Genomic DNA, 21,336 nt, shown 5'->3' on the forward strand with positions numbered 1-21,336 from the left:
GAAGCAATGGTCTTAAATTGCAGCAAGGTGATTTAGGTTGGACATTAGGAAAACTTCCTGTCAAGGTGGTTAAGCACTGGAATAAATTGCCTAGGGAGGTTGTGGAATCGTCATCACTGGAGATCTTTCAGAGCAGATTAGACAAAGACCTGTCAGGGATGGTCTACTTAGTCCTGCCATGAGTGCAGGGGATTGGACTAGATGACCTCTTGAGGTCCCTTCCAGTCCTACATTTCTGTGACTATGACTCTATGACTTAGCCTAATAGTGCTCAGTCTAGGGTTCACCTCTACCAGGCAAATGTGTGTTAAAATACAACTTGTCCTGAATACACTATAGAGTTTTAAACATGTTAGGCAAATGTTTAAAAAAAAATCACTCAATTTTTATCCCAGTCTAGACAGGCCCATTGGGAAGGTTTCTGGAAGGACAGCTTGTTCCCTGGATAAAAATCAGCAAAATCTAAAGAGCTCTTTAACTGTGTCTAAATTCTAAGATATACTTTGTTATAGCAATTCAAGCTATTGGATGCATTCTGCAACAGTAAACTTAGTGGGTGGTCCTTTTTTGTGTCTCTTTGACAAACCATAAAATCTTGATGGCCCACTGGAGCTACTCTTTTGTGTGTTTTCTGCAAACTTAAATTATTCTGTAACCTATAACAGATAGTGAGTGTGTTTGCTGTTGATATTAAGGTATGCAAAGGCTGGATTCACAAATGCACACAGGTATATTATGTTTATAATCTGATTTTTAAAAAATAATTACGATCCCCCTCTCACATATTTCAGTTAAAGGCACATATTCCACTCCTAGTATGACTTCTTTGACTGTACTCAGTTTTCCACTGGATTTCTTTGATTTCATCTTAACACAGCTTCTTATTCACCACTCTGTTCTCAGCAACTGCTCTCTAAGTAAGCAGTGAATCCAAATCATTCAATTTGAGGTTTCTGTGGTTTTGGTTCAAAGGACACAAACCTACTTTTATAATTTTTGATATTACAGAGAAGCCACAAGGCCTAGCCAGATCCTTAATGGATATAAATCGGCATAGCTCCACAGAAATCAATAGAGTTATTCCACTGTACACTAATTGACAATCTACTCCACAGGTCTTTCTGAAAGCCTACTGCTATGTATTGAACTCTTAAGATGCAAATGATAGTCATGGGTTTTGGATTTGTGCAACCAAGAGTCAAGATCTTTGTATACTTGTGAAAGGTGCCTAGCACTCGTAGGCACTTCCAGAAATTACATGCATATATTAATAATATTAGAATACTAAATAAGGGAAGGAACATATTTAGAACATGGCTTTTTCTGGCCACTCTATCTACCTGATGCTTCCCCTTTCTGAGTTGTGCCAGGCTAGGATCAGAATCTTTAATGGATTCTTGATGAATTGACCATCCATTCTTCCTCATTATGGAACCAGAAACTCTCTGGACCCAGAAACTTCAAGCTCTCTATGGCTGATATGCCCTAGAGTGCAATGGGGTATTTGCAAATCTCCAATTTCACATGCTACCCAAAGATTTTGAATAAGCCCAAGTTGTAAAAGGTCATTGACCCAGTCACCCCTAGGAGCAAGGTTGTTCAGGGTCTAAGAAAACAGTGTGTTCTTTAGGTTGTATTTCTTTGCTAATTTAAGATCTTTTCCACTTATGACATGGCATCCCGAAGGAAGTTTCCTGCTCGTTATTCAATTGGTATTTTTCCAAAAGATGCTGGGCCTTGATTCTGTTTTCACTTAACTGGTGAGAATCAGGAATAACTGCTGGAGTCAATAGAATTACGCCATCATGAATGAGATAAGAATGAAGCCTAAATTTGTTCATTATCTGACATGAAGCAATGCAAGAGAAGCTTTTGAAAAAAAAACCTGACTTTCATCTGATTGTAAAAATTTCTCCTACCATAAAAATATTGAAACAAGATCTCACAGAGGATTAGTCTGGGAAATGTCAGGGAAAACAGTCAATTACTTTCAAAACTTTGGGACCTTCCAAGCCTAGGAATTCATGTAAGATGTTTCCAAGATCATATCAAATGTGCCACAAGAAGAACAGGTAACACATCGTAAGAGAAGAAACAAAGACCGAGAGGTCAGTAAAATTATTGTTGATATTGTAGAACACAGGCAAGTTCTTACATTTCATACAGAAATGTCATGCAAGTTTCTAGTTAGCTGTATTTTCTGAACACTAAAATAGAAAAGTCAGCTTACCAGTACTCCAGTGTATTGAAAGGTCTGTGGATTCAGCTGAAGAAATTGTGAGTATTTGAGGCATGTAAAGCCAGAGAAAAGAACAGCAAGATCAATATAGAATATTTTCTGATCTCAGTCCTGAGCTTCCCTCTTCTCCGTTTGTGAGATGGAAAGCAGTTAGATCATTCGCCTGGCATGAGAGACCATAGAAGTTGTCTCCAAGCCCCCTGCTTGGGACATACCAGAGACAAGAGTTGGCTTTGACAGAGCATTTATATTGTCTGCAAGCTGGGGATTGCTGGATAACTCCCTGGTGCCAAATGGGTCTCCCCATCAGCTGTGCCGAGCAGATATTGAGTGCAGCTGAGAACTGAAGCCTCTGTGAAGGGCCTTAGGCCCTGAAGACTATGGATCTACTCATAGTGTGCAAAGTTAAGCATGTACATAATTCTTTGCATGATCAGCACCAGAGGAGGAACTGTGTCCATTGTACAATGTTATTCATACACAATGTCTGATCTAATGTATTGTTTCTGCTTTTGACTTGACCAGATAGCCAATATTTAGGGTCTTGAGGCTTGTTTCTGTTATGAGGAGAACCTGATGGAGTTGGGTGTTTGTTTGATGTAAACCTGTTTATTTGCAAAGAATGTAAAAAAAATAAATCTTGTTTCTCTGAATACAGAGGAATCCAGCAGCAGGAGACAGTTTCTCTACTCACAAGTCTCAGCCTCTTTCAGCCAGCACTCTACCCAAAACAAGCTCTCTAGATTTTTTTCTCAGGGTCATGCTTCCAATCCTTGTTCTGGAGGTCTTTGGCTTTCTTCTGCTTCTCCGTTGTGTAGGAAGAGAATCAACAGAAACACACAGTTTGAACAAAATACCCATTTCCTCCCACCCCCAGCTTCTCTTGAAATCCCTTTGCCCAAATAGCTCAGATTCTCACCCGCATCGATGTAGCCTATGTTTTGGGTGGTGTCTCCTATTCTTTTAGCTATCTCATTCCATAAAGGAGCTTAATTCTTTCTTACATTTACCCTGAATGAAAGGCCGCTGCCAGCTTCAAGGAGATTTTACCCAACTCAACTAACTGGCTATGTTCAAGGTTTCTAAGGCAAATATATAAATATTTAACAAGAACAACCACCACATTCATTAACATACCCATAGATTTCCTAGTTTCATTTACAACCTATTAGTTTGGAATATCCCAGATTTTCACTTGTCCATTGTGTAGCATCTCCATGGATTTGTTTTCTGTGTCACAAGCTTTTCAAACTTATGTTAAGACAATTCCCCTTCTCTTGATCCCACTGTTTCCCCATTTTCTCACAATCCTGTGCACATGCTTACCTCTTCTCAGCCAATATCTACTTTACTCTATAAAACTTAAATCCTGTTGTCCAACTTCTTCACTCACACAAAGTGCTGCTGACCTTTATGACCTCTGTCAAAAATTGTTTATTGCACCATTTTGTTAGGCAGTCCCTTTGGTGGATACATACCTTGGATTTATTACTTCAAAACCTGCCCATGCTTCCTGACAGGCAGAGGAAAACTTGGTTTATTTTTATAGTCTTCTTCCTCAGTTAAATGCACACATTTCCCTGTACTTGTTTTAATTCATGCAATAGCTTAGTTTTTCCCTCTCCCTTGCTTAATGAGAGAATTCGTTTGCCTGTGAGAACCTACAAATAAATATCAATATTGTTTAGAAATTATAGGGTCATTTATAACACTCTGGAATAACATAAACCTAAAGTACATTAAATCATTATAGGTTTGAAAACCAGTCTTGGGTCAATAGAGACAAAAATAAGATCATCTCATGACTGAGTCAATAGCCCAGAAATGAACTGGTGGACTCAATGACTTCATAAAAAAAAGTCATCCCCATATTTGGCAACAAATGGCTCCCTTGTCAGCAATCTTACCCAAAGTCCAGATCCTGCAAACGCATATGCTTAACTTTGAGCATGTCATTAGTCCTGTTTCAGTGATGGCCAAAGGATCGGAACCAGAGAGGCTCTCTCTTGACTTCAGTGGGCACAGGATCAGACTCTTAGAGTATGTCTACATTTGAGCTGGCAGGTGTGATTCACAGCTTGTGTAGACATACCTGTGCTAGTTCTTATGGAGATGGCATGCTAAAAAGGGCAGCATAGCCAGAGTGGCGGGGTGGTGGCTCTGGCTAGACACCAGTGTACATAGCTGGGGAGGTATGAGGAGGTATCTATTCTGGCAGCAAGCCCAAGCTCTACCCCACCCCCACCCCCATTGCTAACCTGGGTACACTACTATTTTTAGAATGCTAACTTGAGCAGAGCTAACGCAGGTATGTCTATGTGAGCTGAGAATCACACCTACCAGCTCAAAGGCAGACATACCCATAGGGTGAAATTCTGGCCCCACTGAAGTCAATGGGAGTTCTGGCACTGAACTCAGTGAACCAGGATTTCAGCCTTAATAGTCATATAGATTCAATTCCCATTGAAATCAATGACTTGTGGTCATTACAAGTATATTGGGCCAAATTGTGTTCTCAGTGACACCAGTGTATATCCAGATGTTACTCTGAATCCCATCAGCATAACTGAAAACAGAATTTGGCCCTTTGGGGCTAACACATGCCTCCACTCATTTGCCCAGCTCTTCCCCAGTCATTTCTAACACAGAATTGGATAGCAAGAGTTGATATTTGTTTTCAAAACAGAAGTACAATGCACAAGCATTTTCCAGAGCCAAGTATATGAGCTTGAGTCTTAGGCTAATATAAGCCATATTTAGAGTATTATGTTCTCTACTTCAACTCCCTCTTTTGTTTTCAGTTACTGTTTACAAAGTAGTACGTTCTGCATCAAATCTGAAATAACAAGGAAATGTATGTTTGTGGTGACAAACCTTGAACAGGGCCTCATTCTTACACAAAGTCTTTTATTATACCAAGAAAAATCATCATAGGTTAGGAAGAGTAATTCATTTAGATGTGCTGACAACTTTGAATGAATAGCTTTCTTCCTCTGGGTCTCGCTATAGTGGGCCAAATGCATGCAAAGATTAGTCACTGACAGGAATCCCAGAACATCAGTCACTTCCAAAAAAACTCCATGGATCTCCTGGAAATTATTTGAACAAAACTACTTTTAAGAAGTCTTTCAATTATTTACATGGTGTACAGATTTTCTAGGAAAAAGGATTATGTCTTCAGGCTCCAGGTTTTAATAAGTGTCTAATTTCTGTGTCTACAATAGCCTCCTGGTTCTTACTATGTTCAGTTTAATGGGCCATCATGTTATAGCAGCCAAAGGGTTCTAAAGCCTATCTGAGGCATACGTGGGCTCTAACACCTCAGCAGGAAAAGAAGATTACCTTTAAATGAAGTTTTCTTCAGCCTTTATATTTCTTTTTCCTCACAATTTTATAGGTCATCAAATGAAAGATGAATTGTAAAATATAAGGACTCTATTCTGCTCTGTTACTCAGGTGTAAATCCTGAGTAAGTCCTCTGGCCCCAATTCTGATCTCACTCTCAATGGTTTTATGATGTTATAACTCCATTGGATTAAATGCAATTATTCCTGATTCATTCTGGCGTCACTGAGAACTGACTATGCCCCTTAGTAAATATTTAATAACAAGGTTAATGTATTTCTGCTCTCTTATTCCTTCCTATCTCTGCAAACAATGACATTTAACGTTATATTAGATAAGGTTTTTCCACTAGACACAATGAAATTTACAGTATCAGCTACTCCTCTTGTCCCTTCACACCAGCCCTGCCCAAAAAATAAAACCTACTCAGAGCAAAGCTTTCTATAGGCTGAAAAGGGTAAAAAGCCAGACACTCAATAAGGTGCACTAGGAACTTCATTATAACCAATCTATTTTACATAGAAGGCACCCATGGACAGCTTTCCAAAGGTTTAAAAAGGCATCTAAGGATGCAAATAAGTGCTTACTGGGATTTACATAATTTTCTAAACAGGTTAGGCCCTAACTCCCATTCTGTATCTTACTATACCTGTAGTTCCATGCTCTCCAAGTTTCTTTAATTAGGTGTTTGTGTGAGTAAGGCACCACTCAATGCAAATAAGAATGGCCAAGTCAGGCCAGATATGATTCATTGTTATGATTCAAGATTACTTCTGTTCTTGGTTAACTTCTTTTTTTACCGCTTTGTTAAAAATGAGTTTCCCTGCATAATTTACATTGGTGTAATTAAAGGCTTCTATATACTAGTGTTTTTTCCTCTAGTGGAAAAATCCTCAGTTTAGAACAAGGCATGAAAGCAGAATCTGACCCAATTCCTCTTTCTTGACCCAGCAAAGGGTTTGCCTCTATTTATATGGTAGTAATGACTATAAACAACACTTGTAAAAATTCATAAACACCACTGAGGCATGATTAACAACTACGGGCTAAACTGCGTGCCAAGGACACAGCTCATAGGGAAGGGTGGCGAGTTTCTGTGCGACCTCTGAATCATCCCTGGAACAAGAACCAGAGTTACTTTCCCATGTGTAGAAGTTTCTGGTTATCATGGGAATAATGTACAAATTATCAAGGGGTGCAAAGTTCGGTTTAAGATCGGATGGCATCAGGAATACATAATCTGCAATATCCTCGATTGGTGGTAAAAGTTTAACGGGTCAAAGTACAGACATTGAGATATGAGGGTATGTTGTTCATATAATGGCTATATTCCGGTGCGGAGTATAATGAGTGGATACAATAATGAGGATGGATTGACCCTCATTTGGTGAGTTTATGGTTCAGTGAGTTTATGGTTCCAGTTCATATGGTCCAATGGAAAAAGTCTCTCAGCCCCTTTCTCATAGTCGAGGCACGATGTTGCTCCGGCTCATGCCTCTACTGCATTGCCCCTAAACCCTCGACCAGCTTAGTTCTACTGGACATAGTGTTTAGGGGAGAAAGGCAAGGTTCTACCATTCAATACCCCTCTGCATCACCTCCACTTGGTGGGAGAGGGTAGGGCAAGTGGGCCTGCAGTACCCTGTACATCCAACCCAAAGTGAGGGCCTTTTCTGTGCAGGGGCATTAGCAGGTAGTCTACTCTCATTCACATCCCTTCATGGGCAGGCAGTCCAACTCAAACTCTTGCCAGAAGAATATTGCCTAATATTCATGCTTGTTTAGAAATATTAACTAGCTGGAACTGATATTTGAAATTCAGTGTGTTTCATCTGATTGCTGATGAGCAGACATCTGAAAGGATCACAAAGGAAATAACCATCTTGTTCTGGATCAAGGTACAAGATAATCCCCAAGTGCTAACTGAGACTCAACACTTCAGTTTACAGACTATATTTACGGGGTCTCTAATTACACTGGGACACTGACACTGGGAAAACAAGAAGCTAACATCGAGGGGCAGCTTTAAAAATGATCTGCAAAAACTTTTGTGTGGCAGGTTGGGTTTTGTTCTGCTGTTGTTGCTTTTGGAAAACTACAGCAGCTTCTCCTAACTCAGCCAGTTACACTGTGACAGGTCCAAGTATAATAAGTAATTGATTTGAAAATCATCTGTACTTTTGTGTAAAATTAAAAATACTGTTAGAATCTAGCGACTGCTTTCTTCAGTGACTTACATCTCATGGATTCTTTGGTGTTCTAAACTCAGCAAAGAATCCAGTAACACAATGTAGGAACATATTTGTCCTGGTTTGTAATAGTGAATGTCCTTATCCTATACACATGATTATTATTTTTATAATTGGTTTCATGGTAAATTTAGCACACGTCCTTCCAACTGCTTGGTAATTTTGTGATTAGAAATTCTCTTAGGACCAAAATGTTTCTTCTCTCTTAAGGATCCACTCATTGCAATGTGAAATTTTGACAGAAGAAGATCATCTTGACTAATTTAATTGTGGCCCAATTTATGACTGAATTAACGTTATCACGTGAAGCTTACAAAAGAGCCCTTGTTTGATTCATGTTATAGTGGATCATAACTCTGCATCTCTTGGAGTTTCTTTGGAAGCCTTTGCCCATGTGTGCTGGTTTGAAGAACAGAAAGACACATTTGATATAGAAGTAGATCAGGTCTTTTGGGATGAGATTCTATGCTATGCCTCTAAGGTGTAATGCAGAACTCACAGCTCAGGAGCCAGGTTTTGCAGGGCTATGGTGCTTTAAACCACCTTTGTGCCTTCCTGATCCTGGGCTGCTCCAGGGGCTGGAGGGGCCCATGGCGGAACAGACTGCCATGGGGCTTGCTTAAGTTATGGCAGAATTTCTATAGAACTTCATGCTATGGCCCTGCTGACAACACACCGCTCCTGCCCCCAGTCTTGCCCTCAGCACCCTCCTGCACCAGGCGTGTCTCCCACAGTGCCTGTCCTGAGGGAACCGCTTCAAGCCAGATACAAGGTTTTTAGGAGCAACAAAGAATCCTGTGGCACCTTATAGACTAACATGCATCTGCAGCAGTGCTTGTGGGTGAATACCCCCACTTCTCAGATGCAAGTGTTCCATTTTCCAGGGCAGGTTATATATAGCAAGCAAAAAAAAAGCTAGAGATAACGAGGTTAGTTCAATCAGGAGGATGAGGCCCTGTTCTAGCCAGTCTTTGTTTAATCCTGAGCTGATGGTGTCAAATTTGCAGATGAACTGGAGCTCAGCAGTTTCTAGGTTTTTGTATATTGCCATTCCTAATATCTGATTTGTGTCCATTTATCTGATGGTGTGGCTGATCTGGTTAGGTCCTGTGATGGTGTTAGGTTCCTGCTAGAGAGTTACTGGTGTGCTGTGTGCAGTTACAGGTGAGAATATGCTTCAGGTTGGCAGGTTGTCTGTGGGGACCACTGATCTGGATATATATTGTCATCAAATTTGAAATAGTTGTGTCTGAGGGATAAAGCACAGAGCTCAGCAACCAGTTGTGCTGTGGCATCAGAGATGGGGCATCCAGGATTTTCAGGTTTGTGGATTTTGGACAACAGCACCTCCTTTATCAGCCTCTTTGATTATAATGTCAGAGTTTTGTAGAGGTGAAGTGAGGAGTGAGTGATTCTGTCTTATTTTTAGTTTTGTATGTTTGTTTGGTTTTTTGGAAGTTGAGAGAGAGTCCAGGTTGGGAGCTTTTTTTTTTTTTTTTTGTGTTTTGTGTGGGAGAGGCTGATCAGGGGGTTCCTCAGTTTCTTTGATTGAGTATGGCAATCTCTCTCTGTGGTGTGTGTAGTATGTAGATAGCAGTGATTTTTTTTTTTAGTTAGTTTGGTTATTGATGTCCCATCGTTTGCATTTTGGAAGGAAAGATGTGTCTGTCTGTATTTGTGCAAGTTTCTTCATGAGGTTGATGGATTTCCTGAACCCACTTTCTTCAGATGCAAGTGGTGGAAAAATCAGGGCAGGTTTATATATGCAAGCAAGAAGCAAGCTAGAGATAAACGAGTTAGTTCAATCAGGGAGGATGAGGCCCTGTTCTCTGTATTGGCAAGCCATTCACAGTCTTTGTTTAATCCTGAGCTGATGGTGTCAAATTTGCAGATGAACTAAGGTTTTTAGAGCCCCTTTATGCTGTATCGGCCTTTTCATTCAACATAAAGGAACCAGAGAGAGGCGAGGATCTCACCCTTTGTTTTTATTCTAGTCCTTATCTACAGTGGATATTAAGGCTTAGCTGATCAGGGAATAATAATAAACAGAGACTAAGAAGTGACAACACTGGTCTAGATTCTACTGCTCTCGTGTACATCAGTGTAATTCCATAGATTGTGTCTTTTTCAGCTATTACGACTTGATACAAAGTCCACAGAGTCTTTCCAATCCAGGGACTTTGCATCAGGCCCCTAGGCACTATGCGCTTATTAGACAGCAGCATTGTCATTAAGCTTGTTTCCATTAAAGGTATTTTATAGGTAGCGTGTAGTTATTATTTAATCTCTTGGCAGTGCAATATATAACCTACAGCACCACTCTACTTAGCATCTCATTTTTCACCTCTCCTCTAACCCCCCTGAAAGCCTTTTCTGCAAGTTTACCTCATGTTAATTTACAAGTACCTAATCTATACCTCTATCCTACAAAGGTTTCACTGTTGTGATCTGTTGGCCACATCATTTACATAATACAATAACATTAAAATCTGTCTTCATATATTTTGATTAATGCCTTTTTGGGTAAAATCCCACGGCATTTTTTCAATTAGAATGGGTTCTTGTTGCATCTATTCTCAAAGAGCTGTTATCACAAAACATCTGTACTGAATGTAAGAACATCTGTTTCCCAAACTCTTTCCAGGTCCCTAGATGACTCATTTATTTGATGTTTTTTTCTTCATAATGGCAGTCAAAAAAACCCTTCACTTGTAAGTTCTCATCTTCATTTTATAAGGTAAACTATTGCTCCCGATATTAGCTGGAGCCATTCTAGGAGCTTTGTGTTATGCTTTCAATATTATCACGTTCACCATGAAATACCATTACTTCAGCTGCTCTTAGCACAACTGTTCTTACATCACTTTTTAAGTGTTCCCAGACTACTGATGTGAAGTGTTGAACTGACCCCAGATATCAACATCCCTGAAGCACTTAGGTTAGGCTTTTCTAGAGCCTTTAAAGAAGTTAGGCACCCAAATGACATTGAAGTTCATTAGGAGTCAGGCACCTAACTCCCATAGTCTCCTTTGATGATCACACCCTTAGACATTTAACATGAATATAACTTGTCAAAAAATTCAATACAGGCCTTTGTAATTTTACTCATACAATGCCCACTTCAGCCAACCATCCCTATTCAGCAAAACAATAAGCACAAGCTGAAGTGCTTGGCTGAACTGAAGCCACAGACAGGGTCCGAGCTAACTCCTGCTGAAGTCAAGGGGAGTCTTTCAATTGACTTCTGTGGGAGCCAGACCAGGCCTTACTGATTAACCACACAAGTGCCACCATGTCATTTCCTCTCTCCTCTGACCTACCACCTTCATTTCTCCATCAGGACATAATTATCCCTGAATGCACAGAATTACCTGAAATGATTTTTAATGTTTATGATTAAATGAACAAGTGAAATATAGTAAACTACCTCACCCAATGCCATGGAGGCAGTGCTGCAGACAGACTGGGTCACCTACTGATGCAGCAGTATCACTTCTTACAGCACTGTGACAGATTGCTCTACTCACCACTGGATGGCATCACCTCCTGGCAGCGCTGGGGATTAGCTCGGTCAGGCCAACGCTCCTTCCAGCAGCTACACCCCATCAGTGTCTCCTCTGCAGCCCCTCTTTTGCCCTCAGGAGCCACAGCTGTCCTCTTCATCACTCAGCCCTCCAGCCAGTTCCTTATTGTGGTTCCCCTGCCGAGCTAAGGGGGAGGGAAAATAGAAGTGTATCAAAATTCTCCAGTAGTTTCAGGCAGTCTTCTGCTTCCCAGTGCCACTCCTGCAGTGACTGGCAGGACAACTCGGGCCAATGCTCTACTCTGGGTTCCCTCTACCCAACAGCCAAGGTCTGTTCCCTGCTCCTTGCTGCCTTTCCCTGGGCCATTTCCATAGCTCCTGGCCCTCCCCACTCCTATGGATTTGCCAGTCTCTTCACTACCTCCTCCCAGGAAGTAACTTTAGGCAACTCATAGTTGCAGCCCCTCAAACAGGTGTAAAGCAGCACAGCTATATTGACTTTAGTTGAGCTACACTGATTTACACCAATGGGCCAGTTCTCAGCTGATCAGACAAAAATGTTTTCACTCGTACAAAAGTCTTGGGTTCCGATCCTGGAATCTGTTCCATATTAACAGACCCCTATGCCTGCCCAGAGCCCCACTGACTTTAATGGGACCCTGCATGAATCCCCCTGCATGAAGTAGCTTGCAGGATCAGGGCCTTGGTCGTTTATTATTAACAACTATTAACAAACCCAAAGTTTAAGAAAAGAGAAATGGACTTGTCCTCTGAGGTTTCTGGGACAGATATGTGGAGCATTAGTGAGTTGGGATAACTGGGGGTTAAAACAGGTTTAGACTTTCACTTCACCAGTTTTAAGGACCCAATCCTCCACCACCTAAGTAAATAGGAGTGAAAGCATTGATTTCAATGGGAGCTGGAGCAGGATCTAAATCACAGGGGGGAATTAATAACTGGAAAGGATCCTATGTTAGAAATGGTTGTCTGAGTCTTGCTTTAAGTAAATGCACCCTTGTCACATTCTGAGATACAAGTCAGACCGGTTAGAGATTCTGTCACCATTGGTATTATAACCTCCCTCAGGGGTCTGTCTAGGATACGGACACACACAGCCAGCATGCACTCCGTGTTCTGTATATTATACTGCTCTGACTCAACCACTTTGAATCCAACAGCCAGCCAGCAGTTGACATGGACACACTCTTGTCTTTATCAGACTTGATGACCCAACATACCCCCAGTCTTATACTTTCCCACACCTAGGTACTTTGCAATGTCCAGCTCTCTCCTGCAAAATTCATAAGAATAATACGGTCCATTTGCTCCTCTAACAAGACAAAATACATAGCCTATCACTTTAACTGGAATTAACTAAAACTTTAATTCAAACACAGCACTTTAATTCAAAACAAAAGGCAAACTCCTTCAAATATTTAATTCACATACAAATATACAGCAATAGTATATTACATCAATACACAGGCCAAGATTTTTTAAAAAGAGTGCCTAAAGTTATTCTTAAATTCATATTTATGCACCTAGTGTATTGATGGAGCTTATGGGTGCTCAGCATTTTTTGAAATCGGGCACTTAAAGATGGACATAGGGGCCTAATTTTAGACGTCCATTTTTAAAAAAAACTTGGCCATACTGTATATTAGATACAGAGTTGTAAGGTACCAATATATATAAGCTATGCAATGGTTTAATTGTAAACTCCAGTGTATAGGCTTAGAAAAATAAAGCACTCTGCTCCTCTCAATTGGTGTCCGGAGGAAAGAAAGAATAAACTAGCTTCATTTGCATTTTTGTTACCCATAATTCCACCATGAAAGTTTTGTAGCTTGAATTAAAGTTTAACTAAGTTTTGAGCTTTGAGGTAATAATTGTCCTTATTGTATAAGGAAAGGGCATAAGAATTGTGCTAAATATATCCAGGGGTCACCCTAACCTAATCCCAATCTTGCACAGTTGTCTAGTGGAGTTTGAACACAAAGGAGAAAAATTAGAAGAAAGGGCTCTCTCTTCTCTTCCTGATGAGGAGTCTGTCTAGGGATCTCCTATTGCTTTCGCTTCCCAAGCTGGAAAGCCAGCAGTTTGAAGAAAATCCAGTTATGCAGATTCTAGCAGCAGTAGTAGCTGCTGATGTGGCCCAACCAGACCTGCAGAGTAGAGACAGTTCTTCAAAAAAGGCAATGTGGACTGGTAGTGACATGTTGAACTCTGGACCAGTGATGGTGGAAAGGACTCATAGTGAGGAGTGGCAGAGGGTCAATTAAGCCACCTTTACAGGGCCCTGACCCACTCAGAGATTGGGGCAAACTGAACCAGAGAGCTGAACCAGCTGGCCATAGCACATAGCATAGCATAGCACAGGGTAGGAAAGGGTAGGACCATGACCAGGCAGCTGTGACAGGAGAAGATGGGACCCACAGATGACCTGGGCTACCCTGAGACTGACTGACATATCATGACTCGGGTACCAGATTGGGGAAGACTTGAATAAATTCTCTGTAAATTACAGTGGGTTCTCTTAATCTTTAATTTGAAGATATCTATAGGTTGTGTGTCCCATGTTCCATTGTTTTCAGTCCCTGTCCTTTCAATGCAAGTTCTCTGTTCCAAAATAGTCAAGAGTGCTTGAGAGTGAAGAAGTGCTTCCCAATAAGGGCAACCAGGGAAAATGAAGTAAAACGAGATAAACAGCAGAGCTATAAATGAGACTCTGGGTGGTAACTCAGGCCATATTTTTGTTATTTTCAAAAAAAAGCAACCCCCTAAATATCATGAACCCCGCCCTTGTTGTTGTCACCAACCCCAGCATAAGAATTATAGGTTTCTTAGACAATTTAATGCAGGAAACAATTCAACGGATTTTATTTATTGTTCTGATGCAAATAATCTTTCAAATTAAAAAATTCAGGAGGATTGGACCTAGGTGATGTTTAACATGTAATTTGGATAAGTCTTCTCAGTAATGGAAAATAATCTGAACGACAGCTGTATTTAAAATGGCTATGAGGGATTTTTTCTGCTTCTCTAATCATTTTTAAGACATTAGCATTGCTACTTAGGCTGTGACAGTGTTTTTTGGAGTTATGGTCTGCCATGCACAAATCAGAGAGCAGAAACAGCATTATGTATTTAATCCCTGCCCTGTGGACAGAAGATTGCTAAAGCCAACAACTCAGAGTGAAAATTAGTAATAAAAAAAATAGATCTAATTTTGGGCCATTTTGCAATGATTTACAAGCAAAAATTTGAAAAAGCTCACGTTATTCTGTTCAAACAAATGCTATTTGACCAGCTCTAGTCATTACCAAAGCTCTTTTTGTTCATTATCATGTGCTCCCTTTAACAGTTGAAATGATATGCAGTAAAGTAGGAATTGCAATGCTGTCTATCGGACACTCTGGGTCGAAAGTGAAAAAGAAAAAAGCTGCTGTAGATAGTGATTGCAAAGGCTCCCTCAGACCAAAAAAAAAAAATTGCTCTGTTAATGCACTTCTTATCTTTGCTTTTTGGCCAAGTTTTCATTATACCTCAGTTCAGTTCACCCTGCAGCTTTTGTCTAATGCTGTGTGTAAGCCTCCAGTTGTGATCAGGTTTTAGAAAAAGAGAAGACCATGAAAACATCAGCATGTTGCCTTTAGCCTCCTTGTTTCAATACAACCCTTGATTTTTGAAGCTTTAGTTCCTCTGAAATCTCCTAAAGAAAGTTTTTAGAAATAGATCCAAACCAAAATCCTTTGTGCAAACACACTCCACTTTGGAAAAGTGGATCCAGATCTGAACTGTTCAGCTTGTCCCTGTTTCATTATTGGGCCAAACCACAGCCACAGATAAAGAGATTTTTGGGGATGTTCACATTCAAACAATGCCTTTCATCCTCAGCTCTAGTGATTATTTCTCTCTACAGGTAGAGTACAGCAGTATTTCTCAGCGTATAACTTGGTCCGTGGGATGGCCAGCTATCACTTGCAAACATCTGTACAAGAGCTTGATCACGGATAAAAGATATTTTACAGCATAAGCACAAAAATATTATTCTCTGAAATATGCATAACCAAAAATCTTGGGTATTTTATTCATTCCATTGGTATAGATTATTGAATAAAAATTATGTTAAATCACTCACGAGAATCCACTTCCATAGCAAATTATACATATTGGTGTTATTACATAATATGGATCAAACTTCACCTTAGGTTATCTCCATAAAATGCAGTGAAGTCTGTAGTGTTATATAGGGGTAAGAGAGCAGAATTTAGTCCCTGGTCTTAACTGTCTCTTATGCCATACAAAATAGCTACTGTCAGCTTATGGTGATATAATGATTAGCTCTGCCTCTTTCCCCCCAAAAACCAGCCCAGTGCATGTTGACTGGCCTGCGATTCACTATGTCTAGCCATCATAACCATACCAGTGCTGTTATTATTAAAAAATTAATTAGCACCAATCATGGGACCTATGAAAACAGAAAAAGAAATCAAAGTCTGAGCTGCCTGAGGCCATGTCTACGCTAGCACTTATGTCGGCAAAACTTCTGTCACTCAGGGGTGTGAAAAAACAGCCCTGAGCGACAGAAGTTTTGCCGGTGTAAGCACTCATGTGCATAGCGCTTTGTCAGCAGGAGACACTCTCCCACCAACATAGCTACTGCTCTGTCATTGAGTTGGTTTTATTATGTCGACGGGAGAGAGCACAATGTGGCTACACAAGCAATCTTACAGCAGCACAGCTGTATTGGTACAGCAATGCCACTGTAAGCTTGTAAGCGTAGACATGGCTTTAGTCTGAACTTTCTCCATAATTCTCTCATATACACAAAGGCAAGCTGTACTGTACCTACAGAAGCGTGGGTGTTGAATGAACATAGGAACAGCCATGCTGGGTCAGAACAATGGTCCAGTTAGCCCAGTATCCTGTATTCCGACAGTGGCCAATGCCCAGATGCTTCAGAGGGAATGAACAGAACAAGGCAATTTCAAGTGATCCACCCCCAGTTGTCCAGTTCCAACTCCTGGCATTTGGAGGCTTAGGGACACCCAGAGCATGGAGTTGAGTTCCTGGCCATCTTGGCCAATAGCCATCGATGGACTATCCTCCATGAACTCATCTGATGAATAAAAGGCACTTCTGTGGGTCCCATACACCTTGCCTTTGTGCACTGCCTGCCCACATTAGGGACAACCTTGCAGTGCACTGAGTAAGGAGATAACTCTGCTCCCCATTTGGGATGTTTTGTGCTGTTTTTCAAACTGGTTATTGGACTTTGGAGTCTATTCTTCAGCCTGGAGGAGACAATTGTGCCCAAGAATCCCATGTGAGTAGTGTCTGCATGCTACCATTATATGCATATTACAGGCCTAATCTGGAATGTTTTATTCACGTAAATAGTCCATGAAGACCCAACTATTCTATTTGTTAAATTAATAATATTAAACACATTTTAAACACAAACATTGAACGCACTCATACATAGATGTTTAGGGAACTTACTGAGGCAAAGAGGGCTGATTGTAATTAATGTTAAGTAATCAAAGCACTCTGAAGTAGCTAAATTAGAGTTAGATAAGAGATTATATTAGAGAGGATTCTACACTCTTCATTTTGCTCTGGAACTCACAACACATGTAATAATTATTCTGTAGCTGTAAAAAGAAACTACTTTCAAATCATAATCCCTGGAATACAAATCTATGGTGGGAGGTAGATCTTGAGTAAATTTGTATTATGAAATGTTTGGCTTGAAACATAGTTTCTTGAAATGATCATTTTATAGTTGAATAATTTGTCAGAGACATTACTTGTGGATTTTTTTGCTGTGTAATAGGACAAAAATCAGTTCCGCATGTTATCCATAGACTCTGATTTATGGTTTCTGAAAATTACTATTCTGTTCTACCAAAAATACTCTCAAATGATACACTGCAATATGTATTTTTTTCTACAACCATACATTCATATGTTTAATAAGTTCTAGTACTGTTCTGGCTGCCAGTCATATAGAATCCACAAGAAACATATATATAAAAGTACATATTAAACTGTTCTTACACAACTTTCAATAAAATATAACACAGTAATAGTGAAAACTACTATGCATGAATCAGTCACATATTTTCAGTTAAGTTCGCTTCATATTTAACTGCCTTGTAGCCTGAATTGCACCTAAGGCCAGCTGTGGTGCAAAGAAAATGTGTATGTAAGGATGTGATGTCTCACTTACGGGGTCTCCATTCCTTGTATAAGGCTTAGGAGTGACCCTCTGGGGATCCTTCCACAAAGAGAATTTTGGTTGAAGGGAGTCTCTGGAATGGCAAGGGTTATGGATCTGCAGCTATGTAGATGCACTGATTAAACTCCCAAATGGAAGAGAAAGTAGGCATAGCAGGGAAGACCTGAGGCTCAAGTATCATTAGTAGAAGGGCAACACTTATTGCAGTTAGATACATGGAGAGTTGGATGTGCAAGTTAAAATAATTCTTGTGGATGAACAAAACTTAACTGGAGATCAAATCAGTGAAGAATATAGATGTTCCACAAAAAACCTTGGGAACAGACCTGTCCGCCTGGCAATAGGAATGAGTAATTTTTCCTAACAAAATCATATGACCCAGAATACCACATGCAACACTGTGATTAATTACACAAAATGTCCCAGGAAGGCCTGGTATATGTCAAGAGATAAGCCCAGTCAATGGACTACAGTTTAACTCAAACCTTAACTCAACCTTCAGCTATGGAGCTCTGACTGGCGCCTCCATTGTAAGTGAATAATTCCACAAGAGCTGAAATTCAAACGTGCTTTTGTATATCACTTAGATATCCACAACCAAACGGTTTGGACAGAAAGCCACTGAAGACTGTTAAAAGACTACTAAAGAAAGCAACAGCTGGCAAAGATTATAGATTCACAGGTTTTAGAAGTATGGAGGATTATTATAACCATCCAGTCTGATTTACATAGCAAAGGGCATAGAATTTCACCAGGTGATTCCTGCATCAGGCCCCAAATTTCTGGGTGAGCACTAAGTTTAGAAACACATCCCATCTTGATATAAAGGCTTCAGGTGATGGAAAATGAACTATACTCCTAACTATATTGCTCCTATGGTTAATTGCCATTGGTTTAAATGGTTAAAGGCCACCATAAGTTAATGCTGGTCAAACACACAAGAAGGAAGATGGGCTGGTCTTTAAGGCATAAGCCTGGGACTTCAGAGCTTTGTGTTCAAGTCCTAGCTTTGCCACATATTTTCTATGTAACCTTGGGAATGTCATAAGAACGACCATACTGGGTAAGACCAAAGATCCATCTAGCCCAGTATCCTGTCTTCCGACAGTGGCCAATGCCAGGCGCCCCAGAGGGAATGAACAGAACAGACAATCATCAAGTGATCCATCCCCTTCATCCATTTCCAACATCTGGCAAAGAGAGGCTAGGGACACCATCCTGGCTAATAGCATAAAAGCCATCCAAGCATAAAATCCAGTTAGTCTTCGCCTCACTTCCCCATCTATAAGAGGAGGATAGTAGTACTTCCCTTCCTCACAGGGTTGTTATAAGGATAAATACATTAAACTCTGAGATATTCAGAGGCTGGTGCCAACCTAAGATCAACTGTATAAATTTTGCACCTTATTTCTAGTGCAAATGTATCTACCTTCAGCTTTCAGCCATTGGATCTTGTTATGCCTTTGTCTGTTAAATTAAAGAGCCATCTACTATCAGAAATCTCCTCCTTACATAGGTACTTTTAGACTGTAATAAAATCACCTCCTGACCTTCTCTAGGATAAACAGAGGGTAGGTCTACACTTACCTGCCGGGTCGACGCGTAGAGTTCGACTTCTCGGAGTTCGAACTATCGCGTCTAATCTAGACGCGATAGTTCGAACTCCGAACGCGCTCCCGTCGCCTCCGGAACTCCACCACCGCGAACGGCGGTGGCGGAGTCGACGGGGGAGCCACAGACTTCGATCCCGCGGCGTCTGGACGGGTGAGTAGTTCGAACTAAGGTAGTTCGAGTTCAGCTACGCTATTCGCGTAGCTGAACTTGCATACCTTAGTTCAACACACCCCCCCCCGCCCAGTGTAGACCAGGCCTAAGTAGAGTGAGCTTCTTTCTTCTCACGGTAAGACCTCAAATCGTTCTTGTAGAGATTTTTCCTAAACCTTTTCCAATTTGTCAACATCCTTTTTCAAGTGTTGACACCACAACTGGACACAGTACTCCAGTCATGGGCTTTTGTCATGTTTTTGTACCTTCGGGTACTATTCTCATGCTTTCGATACAAGTAATTCCCACTGAATTCGTATTCTGTGACAGGTGAATAGGACCTTTCAAATACAGAAATAGTTTTACAGATGAAGGTGGCCTACTAGCTTACATGATTGATAATGATAAAAAACACTCAAACCTAACTTCAGAAAAGCTACTAATGTCAATACATTCCATTGGCATAACAGGCTTGAGTCTCTGTGCACCCTCACAGAATGAGATACCATTGCTGAATCACAGGTAGAATTGGTGAGTATAGTGCTTTGTTACTTGTGACACAAGAAAGCAAAGGAATCTAAGAGGAGAGTGTAATGCAGGCCAGTGGTCTCACATGCAAACTTTGCCCAGTACACTAGAGCTGACTGAGAATTTTATATAAAAAAAATTGTTGAAGAATGCAAATTTGTCAAAGGGAAGACATTTCGCGGGAAAATATTGTTTTTAATTAATTTCTCAACTGAAAGAGTTTTTGAAAAAAGTTTAAAGATTGTCAGCATCCCATTTTGATGTTTTTGAAACAAAAATTTCTAGCTTTCTGATTCAAAATAACTTTGTTTTGAAATTTAAGCTCTAGTAAAAAAATGCAAGTGTTTGAAATTTGAAAAAAAATTGACATTTGAAAAAATTAACATCACTAAATTAACAAAACTAATCAGAGATGGTAGACACACACTTGGGCAGCTAGCCTCTGCTGCTCCTCGTGGCACAACAGCTGTGCAATATTTTTAGCCCACTAGTTAGATCAGAGCTAGCACAGGTATGTCTCCTCACATCCCTAGCTTGAAATGCAGGCATGCCTTTGTCAGCAGCTGGACCTTTAGACTGTCCTTGTTCATACTTTTTTCTAGGTGCAGTTCTAGGTGCCGTGAATAATCCACCATTCCTGGTTGGTCACAGCAGTAATTAAAGATACTTAAAATATTTTGCACATCAGTAGCATTCACTGCATTCCATTTACGCATACCGTATCTCTGCCCTGCCCCCTTTCATGCCCACTCATGTTCAGCCCAGTGATGAAACAGAGGTTTGCTTACATTAATGTGGCTTCTCTTTGCAGGAACTGAGCAGACACTGACTGCGGAATGCTACGGCTTTGGTTCTGCACTTCTCGGCTCATAATACCTACTGTGGCATAATGGAACAGTGTCTGGCGTGCTGTGGTATGTATAACCACAACAGGCAGAGAAAGCATAGAAAGGTAAGGTGATCAGGGAGCTACTTTGTGTTGAAGAGAGGCCAAAGGCTTCTATTTTAAACTGACAGAACAATGTTTTTGAGTCCACTTTTGCTTATTCCTCTTAGCAGATGCTGGTGGCTCCTTTATTATATGCTCAAATGCATTCACTGAGCTTTATTGCGTGCAAGACCAATCATCCAAGGAAGTTCCAGAGCTGGATGGGGCCAGGATGTTCCTCATCTCGTGCCAGATATCCAAAATGAGACTACTGAAAGCTAAAAGGAGACTCTGCCCCAGACATATGATTGGAGCTAAACGATGTGGTAAACAGCAAGAACTTCACAACAAGCTCCCTCAATAATTTGAACAGCAGCCCTGAAGCTGCCTATTTGAATGATCCCCAAATTAATTGGCTGAAAGATCACATGTTCATCAATGCTTACAAACTGGAAATCATATGGGAGAAATCAAGAAGCATAATTTTCTATGTAATGAGCTCTTGGCTACACCCTT

The 21,336-nt window shown here is 40.5% G+C and overlaps 1 long non-coding RNA gene across 1 annotated transcript in view; it reads right to left on the minus strand.

The window, feature by feature from the left end:
• Positions 1 to 21,336, minus strand: part of LOC120397068 — a 58,559-nt gene that overhangs the window by 23,823 nt on the left and 13,400 nt on the right. The window contains exon 2 of the long non-coding RNA XR_005593652.1: positions 11,361 to 11,541. This is a non-coding gene — a long non-coding RNA (uncharacterized LOC120397068). The remainder of the gene's footprint in view (positions 1 to 11,360; positions 11,542 to 21,336) is intronic.

This window comes from Mauremys reevesii, linkage group 2 (assembly GCF_016161935.1).
Source record: "Mauremys reevesii isolate NIE-2019 linkage group 2, ASM1616193v1, whole genome shotgun sequence".
NCBI classification, from domain to species: domain Eukaryota; kingdom Metazoa; phylum Chordata; order Testudines; family Geoemydidae; genus Mauremys; species Mauremys reevesii.